Source organism: Alosa sapidissima, chromosome 23 (genome assembly GCF_018492685.1).
Source record: "Alosa sapidissima isolate fAloSap1 chromosome 23, fAloSap1.pri, whole genome shotgun sequence".
Lineage (NCBI taxonomy): Eukaryota > Metazoa > Chordata > Actinopteri > Clupeiformes > Clupeidae > Alosa > Alosa sapidissima.
In genome coordinates, this window is record NC_055979.1 from 3,900,545 (window position 1) to 3,918,848 (window position 18,304).

Here is an 18,304-nt window from a genome sequence, read left to right on the forward strand (position 1 = left end):
TCACCCAAAGAAGTGGTGGAAATACTGTGCATAAAAGAAGGGGCCCTAATACTGATCTCTGAGGCACATCTGTGGTGAGGTCATGAGACTGAATGAATATCCTTTAAGGTAGGATACAAACTAGTTAAGAGCTTTTCCAGAAATCTCCTGCTCAGATAATGTAGAGAGGAGAATGCCATGCTTACAGTATCAAAGGCTGCAGCGAAGTCAAGTAGGATTGATACTGATGACTGAGCAGAGGCTTTAGCTACTCTTAATGCTTCAGTCACAGACAAAAATAGTTTTATTCTGAGATAGAACACTGTACTTGCCCTTCAGTGACAGTCAGAGGACTCTGTGGAATCTCTGTTCAGTAGAACACAATGTATTTGTGCAGGAATTTCTGAATGAAGCCAGACTGTGTGTCCAGGAAGTGCTCACACTCACTGCCTCCACTCAACCTCCCATCAGCTGTGGAGCATCCCCCATCAGGAGGACCCCTTGTGGGCCATCTGTTCCTTCTGCCAGGCCCCTGAATAAAGCCTCCGTCTCCAGCCATCAGTCGTCAAAAAGCAGCTAGCATAAATAACCAGGATCAGAATTCCTCGCGCTCTCCCTGCAGAGCCTGGCTTATTGAAATGGTCAAGAGTGGAGGTGTGGAAGTGCCATAGCAGATGCCAGCATCTCTACAAGCCAAGAGGTGGGAGGAGGAAGAAGGGAATGATGAACGTGTGCTTAGGGAAGAGGAGGAGGAGGATGACTGATAAATTAATTAGCCAAACACTTCCACACTACCACAAATAGACACACACACAAGCGACCTTCCCCTCAGAAAAACTTAGCAGTATGCACATTTCATACCAGGCCTGTGCTGTGGCAAATGCTCTCCATTTATCTGTGACTCCCGAAAACAGTGGATCAAACTGACTTCTATCTAGTCTGTTGCATTCGGTTTAGCGACACATTACAAAAGCTGATGCTTAATGAACAATTTTGGAACTGAATGTAACATGAATGTTTGTACACATGTACTGTAAATCAGGCCATTCAAACTCACACATACTGTACTCATAAGCAGGGTTTTACACACAAAAACATTCTGGGATGAAAGACATTCTTGTATTCTCTCTCACACACACACACACACAAATGCGCACACACTGCGCACGCGCACACAAACACACACACTGTCCCCGAAGTCCAATATGAGTGAGCTGATGATGGGCATTAGTCCCTTGTGAATGACTTGTTCTCATCTGTTGTGTCTCTGCTGAGATAACACTAGGATCCTGCCTCAGATGAGTGTGTGCTCTCTGTGAGAATCTCTTAACAACATGACACCAAACACAAGCAAACACACACACAAGACACTACAAAACACAACAAACCAACCACTATTCACCAGTACAATAAGGAAACAGCTAACACCACATAATAGCATACATAACATACTACAATAATGTCATCACCACCACACTTTCTCACATGTATGTGTGCGTGCACACACACACACACACACACATTTTTTGTGTTGCCTAAGGCATAGATGCTCCTGTTTTCTCTTCATCACAGACAGATCATGCAGGAAGTAACCTCACAGTGAAAGAAAGCATGGATACTCACATGACTTGGCACATCATCTCATTGTCAGAGTTCTCATCAATCAGTTATTGCCGTCTTCACAAGGTATTGTGTGTGTGTGTGTGTATGCCTGTACAGTTTGTCACCTATTGTAGTAATTTTTATGAATAATCATATAGTCATTCTGATATTTCTGAAAATATGTTATATGTTACGACTTAACAACATGTACTGTACAAAATGTATGTGGGAGGTTTGGCTCCTGGTATTCAGTCTTTCATGAAGTAGCCTAACTCACAGTCCAGCACCACACAGTTGCTATACCAACTGGGCACTTGTGGGCAATTTTCCTTGAGACCACATTTGAAAAGGACTGCAGCACATGAAAGCTGCAAATGAGTGACAATACCCCAGTGTCCACATGTACAGTACAACATTTTACAGGAGCAGGATAGGGAGCTATGAGGAACCATTCTCAATTCTCAAACCCCCATACGAGAAGCTAGGAAAAGATTGTTAGCTATGTGTGTTAATGACCTCCCTTACTCTGAGGCGTCTAGCATCTTAGAGTTATAGGAAAAATAGCAATAAGCGCCTAGTATACTGTAAAAATAACAGATAAACAACAGAGAAAACAAAAAGCCTTCAGAGAGGAACCTCTGTCCTTTACTGAAAGGCTTTTCATTTGCAAGATCAATACAAGTACTATACAAGATAGTACTGGCATTGGACAGAAAGACTTGAAAATGCAAACAGCAGAAGGCAGGCATAGCAGAACAGATTAAATGAGTTTAAAGCCATTGTTACAACTTTTGAAAAAGTAAAGTTCAGAGCCTATTTAATTTACCATTGGATGAATTGCATTTATGATTAGTTGATGTTCTATTAATATTCATACAGCCTAAGAGGATGCCATCATGATGACTCATACATAAAAGTGGTGGTGTGTCGTATGACCTGCTCTGCTGGGTCAAAATCAGATAAATGACAAACCTGCAGCAGAGTTGTGCCATGGTTCTCCTCCTACGTAAAGAGCGAAGATGTTCTGATTAAAAGACAATTTTAGCAGCTGAACTTAAGCTAAATCAGAGTCTATAGCTTCACAACCTTTTGAACGTTTATGAACAGTCAAGTCCCCGTTTGCGTTGCCATAGCACCTGCCACCTGCCCTGAGCAACCTTTAAATTGTCATGTTTCCAAGGCGTAGCATTTTTATTTCAGATATAATTTATCCAAACCACAGCCCAGTAGGTCAGTACAAGGGCAAAACTTGCGGTAACACTTCACGGTAAGGGTACATGAATTATCATGAATTCATGCATAAATTAATTCATGATTTATGTATTACTTTATTCCTTAATATCTCATGAATCATCAGGAATTGGCATGAGTTCATAGTTTGTCATTTGTGACCTCATACATGAACAGCACATCCCTTAATGCTTTAGGTACGATGGGCACATCATTATGAATTATGATTTATTAAGCATGATCATGATTGTTTCTTTTTCTGCCAAAAATGTGGTCATCACTGCTCAAATTCTGATTTGAACACAACTTTGCAGTTCTCTAAACACGTCATTATTCACCACTTTAGTTGAGGGGCCACAGACATGATGAACTCATGAGCAATTAACCTTTAATTCATGTAATCATGATGATCATGCTTAAGAAGTCATAATTCATAATGATGTACCCATCGTACCTAATGCTTTTTTTGATGTGTTGTTCATGCATGAGGTCATGAATGAGAGACTATGAACTCATGTCAATTCCTGATAATTCATAAGATATTAAGGAATGAAGTAATGTATAAATCATGAATTAATTCATGCACGAATTCATGATAATTCATGTACCCTTACCGTAAAGTGTTACCAAACTTGCTTTTAACTTACACTTTGTTTTACAATATTCTCATGAAGATCTATATCCTATTTAACAAACATGTCACACTGGAGGCGTACCTCATAACATTATGCCTATTCTTTGATGCTTCACCGCAATTCTAACTCATATACTGTAAGACTCCTCCTTGTAAATATTCATCACCAACATGCTTATCCATTCACCAAGGTTAGAAAGGGCAGATCATGATGTAAAATGTTTAGTGCTGTCAAATGATTATTAATCGCTGAATTTCTATAGATATTTTATCACATGCTATTCTATTAGGCTTTTTTGCATTTCAGAACATTCCAGAAGTCCATATTAGCAATTTAAAGCAATTATTAGCAGTGTAGCCTACTATTAAATGCAGCTCCGCTGGATGGTCTATTAGTCCACACACGCATCCAACCGGAGAATGGATAAAAAATAAACCATAAATGGGCCCACTGATGGTATAGCCTACTTGAGTAATTCATTTTTCTTGATGAACTCTGTTTTATCTGCCTTTTCAATATCGTGAATAGTGAATGTAGGAACTACTACAGCTACAATTCTGACTGACTGATTCTAATTACTTCTTCTAAAGTCTATCTTACTTTTATTCTTAAATAGGCTACTTGGTTGTTACAATGTTTATTGTTTGCCTACAAGAAAAATTAGCATGCAGAGTGAGAAGTGAACTACAGGAGTTAGCTGGGAGAAAAACAGTTGGGCCTATAAAGAGGAATGGAAAGAAAATTTTGCGGTCATCTTACCCGGTTTTACAAAGCCTGTGTATCTGATATGCAACAACGCTGTCACTATTTAAAAGAATATCATACAAAATGGAGCGGCACCTTCAAGGTGGCCTATCCACTCCAAACAGAGGCACAAAAGCGCAATATTGAAGTTCTGATGAGGGATATACACAGAGTAGGCTAGCAGGATCTAGTGCGTTCTGGTGTTCTTTCTCATATCTGTTTAAGCACCCATCCGCAGTCTGATTGGTGAATAGGTTGTAAATCGATATCGTAAAATAAAAGATTAAAAACAATCGGCAAATGGAAGTATACAAGTTGATACAAAGGTCTAGCACAACATTAGATGGTGTGTTACTATGGATTTATAACAAGTTATAATCCAGCGGCCATTTCTGACCGAGAACACAAAACTAGTAAACATAAAAGGAACACAACAGGAGGATTAAAAAAATGGCAAGTGAGGCTTGACTGCTCCCTCGCAATACTCTTTCAAGCTCCTTACCTTGAATTAATAGGAACATAGTCATTTTTGCATGTGATCTGTCTGGACGCCCTGAGAAAGTGTCCCGACAGTTCTGTGTCCTTAATTTATAAAATTTATAAAAATAAAATGTGTCCTGTGTTCTTGAATTTCCCCTGGGGATCAATAAAGTATCTATCTATCTATCTTAATACTGCGATTAACACAGTGTCTGTCTGGAAGGTACTCTGGTCATCTCCAGAGGAACATAGGCTTCATTTTCTTTTGCCTTTGTTTCTTTCTCTCTCTCTCTCTCTCTCTCTCTCTCCACCTACCTCTCTCTTTCGCTCTCAATCTCTTCCTGTCTGATGTCTGCAAATAGCCTTGATTCAGTGTGGATGTGATAAAAACACATCATTTGAGCACATTACAGGCCTTTGGGCTTGGCTTGAGCAAGGCAGCAGGAGAGAGAGAAGAGGAAGGGAATGAGAGAGACGAGTGGAGTGAGTGGAGTAGAGAGAGAGAGAGTGTATGTGTGTGTGTGTTGCATATGTCTGCCAGCAATATTATTCAGAGAGGTCATAGCAACATTCCAAGAGCACTGCTGCATGTTGAGCTTCTGGCCAGTGTTGAATTGACCTGTCGCTAAGCCCAGCCCCCCATTGTTACCGTGTGAAAACTCGGACAAACAAACCAGACTTGATTAGAAATACACTATGGATAATGGCAGCTGACAGTATATTGTAACAAACTGCAGAGTTGTCTCTGAATGGTTTTTATTGGTTATGCACCAAAACACACAAACACATAATTCCGGCCCAGACCAGGCCCTTATGCTCTAGCACTAAACATCTATATGAGGCTGTATCTAAAACACACACCAATCAACGCTAGTTATGAACACTGTAACCAGCTGCAAACATAAACACAACAGACAGGACATACAACGTCAACCCACATGGTTTAGACAGTTTAGAACATGAACATTACACACACTGCACAGCATCATGGGAGCACAGTCATAACAGCTAGGCTCAGACGAGCCCCCCCGAGACTTAGTCCATGTCCCCTTGACTCAAGTCTTACCCTACGTCAGTCCATGAGCCTGGCTGGGACGCGACACTGGTGTTGTGGGCGCCCCGCTGTCACCGGAGGTGACTTCCGGTGAAGGCTGCACGGTGACCGGTGTTAGAGCCACAGCTCCATTGTCACCAAGTTCCACAGAGTCAGTGTCCAAGTCTCCACGACCCTCAGCTGAGGCCAGGGGTCGATACGGGGCCAGTCGATCACGGTGGAGAGCCACAACTCTCCGCCGCTTAATCAGTCTCACATGATAGACCACGTCCGACAGCTTCTCCAAGACATCGCACGGCCCGACCCACTGGCTAGTGAGTTTCGGGGAAATGCCTTTCTTTCTCTCCGGGCAGTACACCCAAACTTTATCGCCGGTCTGGAACTCCTGGCCGCGACAGTGCGTATCGTAAGCTCGCTTTTGACGTATTCCAGCTTCACTCATAGCCTGCCGGGCCAACTCGTGTACTCCTTTCAGTCTCTCGCATAGCTGCTTGTAGTATTCCAGCCCTGGCTTACCTCCAATCTCCGCTTCCGGAGGCGGACCGAACACCAAGTCCACCGGTGTGTGTAGCTCTCGCCCGAACATCAGAGCTGCTGGTGTGCATTTCGTTGACTCTTGCACCGCTGTGCGATATGCCCAGAGCACCAGGGGCAAGTGTAAGTCCCAGACCTTTTGTCGGCGGTCGGCCAATATGGCCAGCTGCACTGCTAGCGTTCGATTAAACCATTCCACCAGCCCGTCGCTTTGTGGATGCAGCTGGCAAACCTCAGCAAACGCTGTCGTCTGGGCACTCTGATCTGGCACTGCATACGCCTCCGGCCACTTAGTAAAATAGTCCATGGCCACAAGCACGTAGCGATTTCCCCGCTCTGTGACTGGCAGTGGGCCCATGACATCGACGGCTACCCGCTCCATGGGAGCCCCGACTGCACTGTGCAGGCGTCACAGCAGTGAACATGCAGTTCAACGTCCAGCCTGCATCCCGGCCAATAGCTTCTCAGCCGACGAAGAGTCTTTGCAATGCCGAAATGAGCTGCCCCCACTGCCCCATGCACATGTTCCAGTACACAGGCTCGTAATCCAGCAGGAACCAGAAACTGGAAAATGTCAGATTGTCTATCGGGATCTTGCCAGTGTTTATACAACAGTCCTTGACGTGCTACTATTCCCGGCCACTGTGAATAAATCGCTTTGGTCTCTTGATCGAGTGCTGATACGTCAGTCCATGGCGGTCGCTGACTGCCTTCGATCCATGACCACACTCGGCCGAGCGTGGCGTCCTCCGATTGCGCGTCCGTGGCCCCAGCTGCCGCTCTGCAGTGCTGCGTTGTGGCGTTGGGCTGCGGTGCGTTGTCTCCGGTCTCTCGATCACTGTAGCTGGTAGCGGAAGGCGGTGAGACGACCTCGGGGTGCTGCTGGCGAGCGTTGACTCTCTCGCTGGCGTGAAGCTGGCGAGCGGTGGCTCTGTTGATGGCGCGGCGCTGGCGAGCGTTGAGTCTCTCGCTGGCGTGCTGCTGGCGAGCGTTGGCCCCCTCACTGGCATGCTGTTGGCGAGCGTTGACAACAGCGACTCTCTCTCTCTCTTCCAGCGGTGATGCAGCCTGTAGCCGACGAGCGGGCTCCGGTTGAGCCGCGGCCAGGCTCCTCTCCTCCCCCCGGTGGCAGTGCTGGCACTGGTCTGCTGCACATGGACGCCTGGACAGTGCGTCCGCGTTGCCGTGAAGGCGACCCGCCCGGTGTCGAATCTCCATGTCGTAGTCCTGGAGCGCCTCGAGCCAGCTGGCCCTCTGGTTCTTTGAAGTTCAGCAGCCAGGTAAACGATGCATGGTCCGTTCTCAGCAGGAACCGTTTTCCGTAGAGGTAGGTTCGGAAATGGCGCACTGCCACCACCACTGCCAACATTTCTCTGCGGGTCACGCCAGGTCCAGTGAGCGGCTGAAGTATGCGACTACCTGCTCGCCTGCTTGAGAGAGGACGGCACCGACACCCACGTTGCTGGCGTCGGGTTCCAGGATGAACGGCAGTTGAGGGTCAGGGAAAGCGAGCACTGGGGCCTCACATAGCGCCCTCCGCAGCCGCCGGAATGCCGCGTCGCACTTTCGCGTCCACTCGAAGAGCTGGCCTTTGTGCGTCAAATGATGTAGCGGGCTGGCGACTGTAGCAAAGTCCCGGATGAAACGCCGGTAATATAACGCCAGGCCCAGGAAGCTCCGCAGCTCAGCTCCATCGCGCGGAACAGGCCAACGTCTCACCATCTCCACCTTAGCTGGGTCGGTAGCCACTCCGGCGGCCCCCACGACATGGCCCAGGAATCCGGTTTGCCTCCGGAACAGGTGGCACTTTTTCGGGTGCAGTTTGAGCCCAGCACCCCGTATGGCGTCGAACACCTTTTCCAGATGTCCTATGGCACCGGTGAAGTCTGTTGCATGACACAGGATGTCGTCCAGGTAAACCACGCAGCATGTTCGTGGAATGCCCGCCAGGACACGCTCCATCAGCTGCTCAAAATGCGCTGGCCCGTTGCATAGGCTGAACAGAAGTACCCGGAACTGCCACAGCCCTTGCCCGATGGTAAACACTGTCTTCGGCCGAGCTTCCGGGGCTAGCTCAATCTGCCAGTAGCCACTGCATAAGTCCAGCGAGCTAAACCAGCAGGAGCCGGCAATGCTGTCCAGCGCATCGTCAATGCGGGGGAGTGGGTAGGAGTCTTTCCGGGTTACCTGGTTGAGGCGCCTGTAGTCAACACAGAACCGCCACGAGCCGCCCTTCTTCCGGACGAGTACAGCCGGCGCAGCCCAGGGACTACTGCTTGGCTCTATTACTCCTGCCGCGGCCATTTCCTTGATCTTTTCTTCAGCTGCTTGTCGTTTGGCGAACGGTAAGCGATGAGGCTGAAGTCAGATGGGCCGGGCATTTCCGGTGTCGATATCGTGTTGGACCAGGCTTGTTCGGGTGCAGTCCTCATCTCTTGCAGCGAAGATTTTGGTGTACGCTGCTAGTAGTCTCCGCACCTGGCTACTCTGTGCTTCACTCAGCCCCTCACAGCTACGAGTGCAGAGTTCATTTACGGCTTGCCTTGTCTCTACAGAGGGCCGCGCTCTTTTTGAGCGGAGAGTGGTGTTTGCTCAACCCGCTCTCTTGGCTCCTCCCTGGTAGGCGTGAGCTGAGCAGTGGCGGCCTCAGTGAGCGGACCTGGATGAGACCTGTTGTTTCCGCGGGCTTGAGTTTCGCGGGCTTGTGTGGGGAGGGGCGGAGTCTGGGATGACGAGTACTCTTTGCGAGTTCGCTTCCTGCGGACTTGTGTGGAGCGAGTTGGAGAGTTCTTTGTCGCGCCAGCTCTCCGCACTTCATGCTCTGTTTTCCCCGCCGTGTGCAACACTACGCTGCTCGTCCCCAACTGGGTGAGGGGTGCCGGGGCTGGGCAGTACCACGCGATGTGTCCCGGCTCGCCACACCGGTGGCATCCGTCTCCAGTAAGAACACTGTAACCAGCTGCAAACATAAACAGACAGGACATACAACGTTGTCAACCCACATGGTTTAGACAGTTTAGAACATGAACATTACACACACTGCACAGCATCATGGGAGCACAGTCAACAGCTAGGCTCAGATCATTACAATTGAAAGCAGGCTTTGAGGACGTTTTGATCGACGTTTTCCTCCAGAAGCTATCAAAAGGGACTTAATTATGCTATGGAGGGGTGTATTCAAAACTTTAGAATACATAAGGTGACAAGCAGTTGTGGCGAGTAGCCGTGCAAATCACTGTGCAAAAACTACTGACGTGAATGCTAGCTAGCTAGCTAGTGGAAGATTGATACTAAGATATGTTAGGTTACGTTAATATTTGATGTAGTAAGAATATAGTAGTTGGTTAATGTGCATTTTCATCTTGGGATTTAACAGGGAACCTTTGCCCACGTTGTTGGCTTAGTAGCCTACATTACGTCGAGCTGTTGCAAATGCGAGAGAGGTCCTGTAGGCTACTGCTGATGAAAATACACCCCGTTTTCTAGCCTCTCGGGGTACCAGCTATCAGAATTACACGTCCCCGATGCAAAACGTTTGACCATGGTTATCCGTCGGGTTTTTTTGAGTTAATAAACTCCATAAATAACCATTAATTTGTCATTTTATGCCTGCTCCCTCTTGTTTCCTATGGAGTTGTCCGAGCTGATGTCCGAGTCCCATTGAGGCTGGACTGTCATTGGCTCATCAGCGTTCTACGGGTGGCGCTTAGCGACAGGTCAATTAACAGCACCAGAGCCATGGCATCCCAATCTATATCTTTATATCTGGCCTATATCTATACTGTGTGGCTGTCTATGTAGACACGTCCCATTCTGAAGCTCTTCTCTTACATAAAAGCAGCAAGTACATCTCTGGTGAAAAACGGTGAGGGGTTTAGGGCAGCACACTGCAAAAGACTACCCACACAACTCTGACAGGTTTCTAATTTCAGGTTCTGTGATCGTTTTTTCTGCGTTTATTGAGCTTTTTCAAAAGTCCTCTTTCATTTGGGGTAGACAGCAGAACACACTGAGGGGAAGCACACATTGTGAGGTTGAAAGGTTTTACGGCTTCATTTCCAACTAATGCATTTGTGTCTGAGCCCTCATCTGCAGCCCAGCATTAAATTAAAGAAAGCAGACATTTAATACTATGCTGTGGTAGAACTACTGAACATAGTCTTAGCAATATTCTGAAATTATCATAAATATTTGATTTATTAAATAATGAATTGTACCAATTACAGAGGTGCATTCTGAATCCTAATATTTTTCATTTCACACAGGTTACACAACCATGGCATACAAATGTGTATCTTTCTAGCTTTTATGATATATTTAGATAAAATCTACTAGTATTATACTGCCACAGCCACTGACCTGAGGACCATTAAGAGCAGCGGAACTGTAGGCCCATTCACATCAAAGATTTGCAAGATGGACCTGTTACAGACACTACAAGTTGCAGTGGTGTGAATTAAACATTGCAAGACATTGCCAGCTGTTGCAATTCGTTTCAAAAGATTTGTCATGTCAAATCGCATTTGCAAGGTTTTAGAACACTTACCTCACAGCGTGTGACATGTTGTCACATAGTCAGTCTAGCAGAGGTGTCAGATCAGAGTTTTTGCCCAAGGAGAGACAAAGAAATGCTTATTAACTCGGTTTTGTGTCAGTGTCTTCACAACAGTCAAAATGGGTATGCTAGTAAAGTTAAACACAGATGCACATTTACTGACCTGATGGCTTATACGCTAGTTAGTTTATAAAGCTAGTTCATATTTAGTAGTGGTTTATATTGTTATGGTTTATACTGTATAGCTCATATCTGGCTTTGAGTTGTGTAACAAAGGCGTTGTTATGGATATTGAAATGGATTGTTGCAAATTTTTGCACTGGTGTGAACCAGTTTATTGGTGTTTTATGCCACCAACGTTGTCTTCAAGGCAGCACTGCCTGGAAGGCACTAGGGTTAGCCATGGATTAAGGTTAGGGTTGGGGTTGGGGTTAGGTTTAGGATTACTGTAGGTGCCTTTAAATCAGCGGTGGCAGCACTGCCTGGAAGACGACGTTGGGGGCATAAAACAACATTGAGCTGTGAACCACCAGTTTTAAGAGCATGTGTTGCAGAAAGTTGATGGTTTAAAGAATGCTGCAGCTTGTCTCGTCTCAAATCTTTGATCTAACTTGGGCTTAAGAGAAGGACCCCCCAAGATCTTATAAACCCATCAACAATACTATGGCAAATGTAAAACTAAATGATGACGATGCTCAAAGTAGCCCGACACTTCTTTGGTAGTATAATTAGGGTCCTAACATATAAAACAAGGCATTGACAACTTACTAAATGTACAGATAGTTTATACGACACAATACCTTGAGTTGTTTGCCCTCGACACCATCTTGAAATTAAGTCCCTACAACACAGATCTTGTGTGTTTTTGACGGAAGTAACCTTTAAAAAAATTGCGATTTTTTTACCATGAGAGATGCCCTATCGCTTCCAGTGTTACCATTTTGGAAGCATCGGCTAAAAACAGGCAAATTTAGAATGCAACGGATTAGTGTGTTTTTGCTCCGAACGTTCAAACTTGTTATCATGCTAACCATATCCAAAATCCATTTTACATCGTATTTCTCCTTTAAGCTCATCCTCTATCCGTTTAGCCACAAGCACTTCACTTCACTACACTGACAGTTTACTATGAGGAATGTGTTTGAATAATATTGCATGTTCAGATATGCAACAAATTGTTAGAATGGTATTTTATAACATTGCTCATAACGTTTTTAATTTATTCATGTATTGCTTTTATTTTTCCTTCCATCTTGCTGAGGCTCCCCTGGTGCCCCCTCGCGGACCCACTTTGAAAACCACTGGGTTAGGACCTATTTTATACAGTCTATGGTTAGGACATACTCCCAAAGTATGCACCACACATAGGGTTAGCGTGTGGAGTTAGCAGTTAGGTCCTTGGGTGTTATGTTAGGTTACAAGCTGTAGAAGGCCTTTAGTTTTAGTTCACTATTAGACGCTCATTTTTTGCATTTGTAACAGTCTGATCACATAGATGAGAGACACACACAAACACAAACACAAACACATGATGATGGAATTCAGTCTCTTCTGATCATGCAAATGAATGCACACACGTCACACACTGGAGAAAAATGAAAAACCATGGATTATCAGTTTCCTCTTTCATCCTGATGCTAGAATCTCATCTAAGCAAACAGATGAACACAGAGAAAGAGACAGATACAGAGAGATGGAGAGACACACAGAGAGAGGGAGAGACCGAGGGAACACAAAGGGAACCTGGAGATTCTCATCTTTCCCGCTGCAGAAGCCTGATCTCATCTGATGAGGCAGATGCATCCTCCTGTTGTCTGTGGGCTTCCGCCTCCATCTGGGCGCCTGCTCCCTGCATCTGGGGCAAATGTGCTGCCTCAGCTCCATCTCCCTAGTGCCTCGGGACGTCTTATCTGTGCAGCTCTCCGTAGGCCTGGAGGTTGGGGGGGGGGGGGGGGGGGGGGGGGCGTGCTTCTGGACTGCTGACTGGGAGATTGTGTAGCTGTCAACCAAGCAGAGACCGCACAGAGAGGAGAGGGTGCACAGTATCGGCCAGCTGTGGATAACCACTAGAGATGTTCGTTTTCTTTACAGCATTTTTGCAATTGTTTATTCTCTCATTTGCCTTTCAATGACTTCCTCACTTAACCCAAATTGCCACAGCTTGACAGCTATAGAACAGTGTCATAGATACACCATGTATACATGCACTAATTCATTGTTTGAACTCTGTTACAGTAATTGTAACTTTAGTTATTTGTTGAACAAAAACCCTCAAACAAGCAGCGCGCAAACTTTAACAAAAATGGCGTACTACTAAATTGGAAGTCTTCTGCCAAGCATGGAAAGATAGCCTTATCACCTACAAAAAAGCACTCAATGAGGCTAAGTCAACCTACTATTCCTTGCTGATCGAAGAAAACAAAAATAATACAAAATTTCTCTTTACCACAATTTCCCGCCTGATGACGAGCCACACTGAAGTAACCGAATCTATCCCTATATGCCTAAACAGTAATGACTTCATGAATTTTTTCAATGACAAAATTGAAACAATTAGAGATAAGATTAATAACCAATCAGTCTCACCAGATATTCGTACTCCATTGCTGAACGGTAGTGAAAACATAATTGAATCACAGATGAGACTAACAACTTTGAATTCATTTACACCTATCGACATATTAGACCTCACTTCCACAATTTCCTCATCAAAATCTAGTCTACTAGATCCTATCCCTACTCATCTTCTGAAATCTGCTCTCCCTTTCTTGCATAAATAACTCACTGCTATCAGGGCATGTACCACAGTCGTTTAAGTTATCTGTTATTAAGCCATCCCTCAAAAAACCTACCCTTGACCCTAACAGCCTGGCCAACTATAGGCCTATATCTAATCTCCCTTTTCTGTCGAAAATACTAGAAAAAATAGTGTCCAAACAAATTAGTGCCTTCTTACATATATATAAAATCCAAGAATTATATCAGTCTGGTTTCAGAGCTCACCACAGTACTGAATCAGCCTTAGTTAAAGTTTTTAACGACCTCCTCATTGCTGCCGATAATGGACATATATCAATTTTAGTCCTCCTGGACCTCAGTGCTGCCTTCGACACCATAGACCATGACATACTACTTCACAGGCTTGAACATTTGATAGGCATTAAAGACTCAGCACTCGCTTGGTTTAGATCATACCTTTCTAACCGCAGACAATTTGTACAAGTCCACAATAAACCGTCTATCCAGACTATGGTAAAATATGGGGTTCCCCAAGGCTCAGTACTAGGGCCCCTGTTATTTTCTCTCTATATGCTTTCCCTAGGCTCTGAAATTAGGAAACATGGCATTAAATTTCATTCTTATGCAGACGATACACAACTATACCTTTCCGTAAAACCTGACGAATTAACTCCATTAGCCAAACTTGACACATGTATAAGAGATATAAAGACATGGATGACAAATAATTTCCTGCTTTTGAACTCCGATAAAACAGAAGTCATGGTTATAGGTCCTAAAAAGATGAGGGATATCCTATCCTCATCACAGGCTAAATTTACTGATCTTCGACTATCCTCATCCACAAGTGTTAAAAATCTAGGAGTTACAATTGACCAAGACCTATCACTAAGTAATCACATAAAACAGATTACCAAAACTTCATTCTATCACTTAAGGAACATTTCAAAGATAAGGAAGTCCTTATCCTTACCAGACACTGAAAAATTAATCCATGCTTTTGTAACCTCAAGGATTGATTATTGCAATGCTCTGTATGCTGGCTGCAATAACACCTGTCTAAAGAGCTTACAGCTTATACAAAATGCAGCTGCTCGCACACTCACTAGAACTAAAAAATATGAACATATTTCCCCTATCCTGGCATCTCTACATTGGCTGCCTGTTAAAAGTCGCATTGACTTCTAATGTACTCCCCTACTCTCTTTCTCTCAGCTCCCTCTCTTGCCCATTCTCACTATGATTTAACAATATATGTAACAATATATAGCACCACTGACCACTTCTTGACATTAACCACATTGATTTCAAGTAATACTAACCCATTCTACATTTCTCTTTCTTCTCCCTTACTGTACCTCACTTGTGAGGTATATCATCACCAGACATCAACCATCCGTGTGCCTGGCCCTCCTCTTGACCCATCCCACCTGAATCCCATCCTTGACTGCTATATTCCTGTCCCCCTACCTGGATTCCTGGCCCGTACAGCCCCATCACCTGCCTATGACAACTCTGCCCGGATTCTGGCCTGTCTGCTGACCCACCACTTGCCCCCTGACAACTTTCTTTCCTGGACAATTCCGCCGGACTATTGCACTTTCTCTCACTAATTCATGATTAATGCTTTATCATACCGGATACGTAATCATCCCACCTCTTGTAACTTTCACCTCAGGTGCTTTAAACACCATGTCCTATTCTCCACTCCTGACTGTCATATGCATTTGTCATTGTTTACAGGCCTTACTGTCCGTATTGACCCTAGGCAGATGGGTCAGGCCCTTGAGTCGTGGATATGTATCTCCAATTCTAGGGAGTTTTTCCTCGCCCCTGTTACCCATGGGCCTTCCTTCTATCTTTCTTCCTTTTCTTTTCTTTTTCTCTGATTGCCTACATTCTGTAAAGCGCCATGATACATGTGCAATGTTTTGGCGCTATATAAGCACAATACATTGAAATTGAAATTGAGGTTTTACCTATGTGGACCCCCAGCATACAGCCCATGACTCCCCAGATCTGGGCATATTAATGTCATAAATATACAGCAAAGCATTGCATACCATTGGTCTGCAGCCTGCCACAGATACACTAAGGGAATAGTTTATAATGCATGTTTATCAGGATGTGTTGCATTAAGGCATTTTAGTGTGTGTGTGTGTGTGTGTGTGTGTGTTCATTACAATTCAGCCATACTTTTCCTGTCAGTCCTCCTCAGTTGAACTACATCACTAGTCATGCGTCTACGTCACCTTTAGATTCACTGAACTCTATACCAGAGCAGTGCTTCCACAGCATCTTTGCTTCAGTGTTCTCTGCATTACTGCTGCTCCATAGGCTTTTGTCTGTGCGTGCCAACTCGGTGTGTGTGTGCGTGTGTGTGGTGTGACAACTCTCTGGCTGTCTGTGCTACTGCGTAGCCTTGGCTGGCGGTAGAGCAGTTGATTGACAATTAATCGCATCTGGAAGCTGGCTTCAAAAGCCAAAACAACTTACCCCTGGCACACTTGACCCCACACTTACAGTAGCTCTAAACACTCACATGTTCTCTCCTCCATGTCACATGCACTCACTATCTCTCTCATACACTCCATTCACTACACTGCCACCATTCTCCATTCTCACACCGATTCCTGTCACCATTCCATTCTCTCATTCGATTTACAACTAGAAGCCAACCCCTGCATTTGTCTTTTTCCGATATTAATACATTTATTTGTTAAACATTAATTTGTCATGTTTCTATTTGTCTCCTCTTCATGTTTGCTGGGTCTGGGTTTGTAGCAGTGTGAGAGTGAGACTGTGTGTGTGTGTGTGTGTGAGAGAGAGAGAGAGAGAGAGAGAGTGTGTGCATGTGGGTTTGTGTGGTGTGCATGAAGACTAGTGCATTTGAGTGTGTGTGTGTGTGTGTGTGTGTGTGTGTATGTGTTTCTATATGAGTGCATGAGGTAGTGACTTGTGAAATGTTGATTTCAGTGTGTGCCCTGATTTGTGTCCATATGTTTACTAATGTGTGTAGTGCAAAGCCGTGTGCACTAACTGTGTTTGCAGAAAGCTGTGTGTGTGGCTGTAGGATAATGAATGATCCCTTGAGGGGATGCCCGTGTAACACTCAGCATTGAGCATAGTCACACAGGAATAGAGATGCTAATCGATTTATTCCTCCTTACTTCACTCTGGCTTTCTCTCCTGCACACACATACACACACACACACAAATACACACACACACACACACCATCTGATTTATGCACACACAGTGTACGGAACACTCAAGGGAAACATGTCTGAAAGAGAAAATATGGCACTCATCTATGCCCCCCCCCCCCCCCCCACACACACACACACACAGACACTGTACACACACAGAGAACTTAACATACTCTTACATATGCACAGCAGAGGCCCAGGGGAGTGTCAAAGCACAAACAAATGGGGCAATGGCAGGAAGACTGAACCGTTCATCCTGGTTGGCAAGCAATGAGCCTTGCCTCCTGGGAAGACTAATAAGGTTTGCCTTCTCTTACAGCCAAGAGAGAGAGAGACACGCACAGGCTTCAGCTTCTAGAATTCTCCTCAGGAACCGAGACCTACCCCGCCCTCATCAGCCTCTTTCACACAGCAGCTGCTGAACTAGTAATCCTGCAGGAGTTGCCATTGCTCCCCATGTTGTTGATGGATTGTATGGAATATTTGTTATGCACTAGCAAATCTTCTGAATGTCATATAGCTTATTTAACATCTAAAATGCTTGATCACTCACTTGAACAATTTATGTTTCAAAGTTTTATAATTGTTGTGAATATGACCGTATAGAGAATATGTTATTATTTGTGAATTAAACATGTTGCCTTTTATGCTTCTTGCCATAAAATTAATTTATTTTAATAGATATTCATAATTGTCCATTAACAAAATCGTGATTTTAGTCAGTGTTATGTGGAGTGATACTAATCTGACACTGTGTGTCACTGTGTGTGTGTGTGTGTGTGTGTGTGTGTGTGTCTGTGTGACATGTCCCCTGCGTCTCTCAGCAGCAATAGGCCTGTGAAGGTCTAGGGTGAGGGCAGCCATTAATACCGGAGACTGATTCAGACCGCTGCCCTGAATTAGGCGTAATGGCTTCGTAATGAAGCCCAATGTGACGCCCCAGTGACAGTCTGCCTGGTAGGGGGTGAGCTCCCACAGACAGCCGTGTAGAGCTGAGGTCTCCTAATGAACAGGGTCAGGAAGGCCACACGAGACACGTCTTATTATCAAAGAAAGGAGCAAGACCTTCTGCTATTAAGAGAACCCAAGATAAGCCATCTGGAAGTTAGCCACCATCCTTTTTACTTATTACATGACAGTTTCTTATCATTTTGCTATCGTTAGTCTTGAGAGCAGTCGACCCAAGTGTAATGTGTCATGAAAAGTGAGAATGTTCTAGCTGGTTGATGTCTTTATATTGTCCATTTGTTTCAATTGAAGCAACATTGATTTTATACTTTATTTTTGATGATTATATGTGGCAAAGGCTTTTTAGGTTGTCCCTGATACTCTTTGGTATATCTATCTACAGTACCTTCATTTATCTACCTTTCTAAACATGTTGGATACACTTTATTATAGGCCTATCAGTGAAAAATGAATGGCAGCCATACCTTTGTTCAGGCTTCGAAGACATTGGCCCCTATTTTAGCGATCTAAAACGCATGGTCACTAGTGAATCGCTTAATTAAATTTACTGGGTTTTCCAGTCCACATTGGGAAT

At 44.7% G+C, this 18,304-nt stretch overlaps 1 long non-coding RNA gene across 1 annotated transcript; it reads left to right on the forward strand.

The window, feature by feature from the left end:
- The first annotated feature begins 436 nt into the window (after positions 1-436).
- On the forward strand, positions 437-17,354 carry LOC121699022. Its single transcript, XR_006026931.1, has 3 exons — positions 437-679; positions 1,552-1,665; positions 17,081-17,354. It is a non-coding gene; the product is annotated as an uncharacterized LOC121699022 (long non-coding RNA).
- Positions 17,355-18,304: the final 950 nt, after the last annotated feature.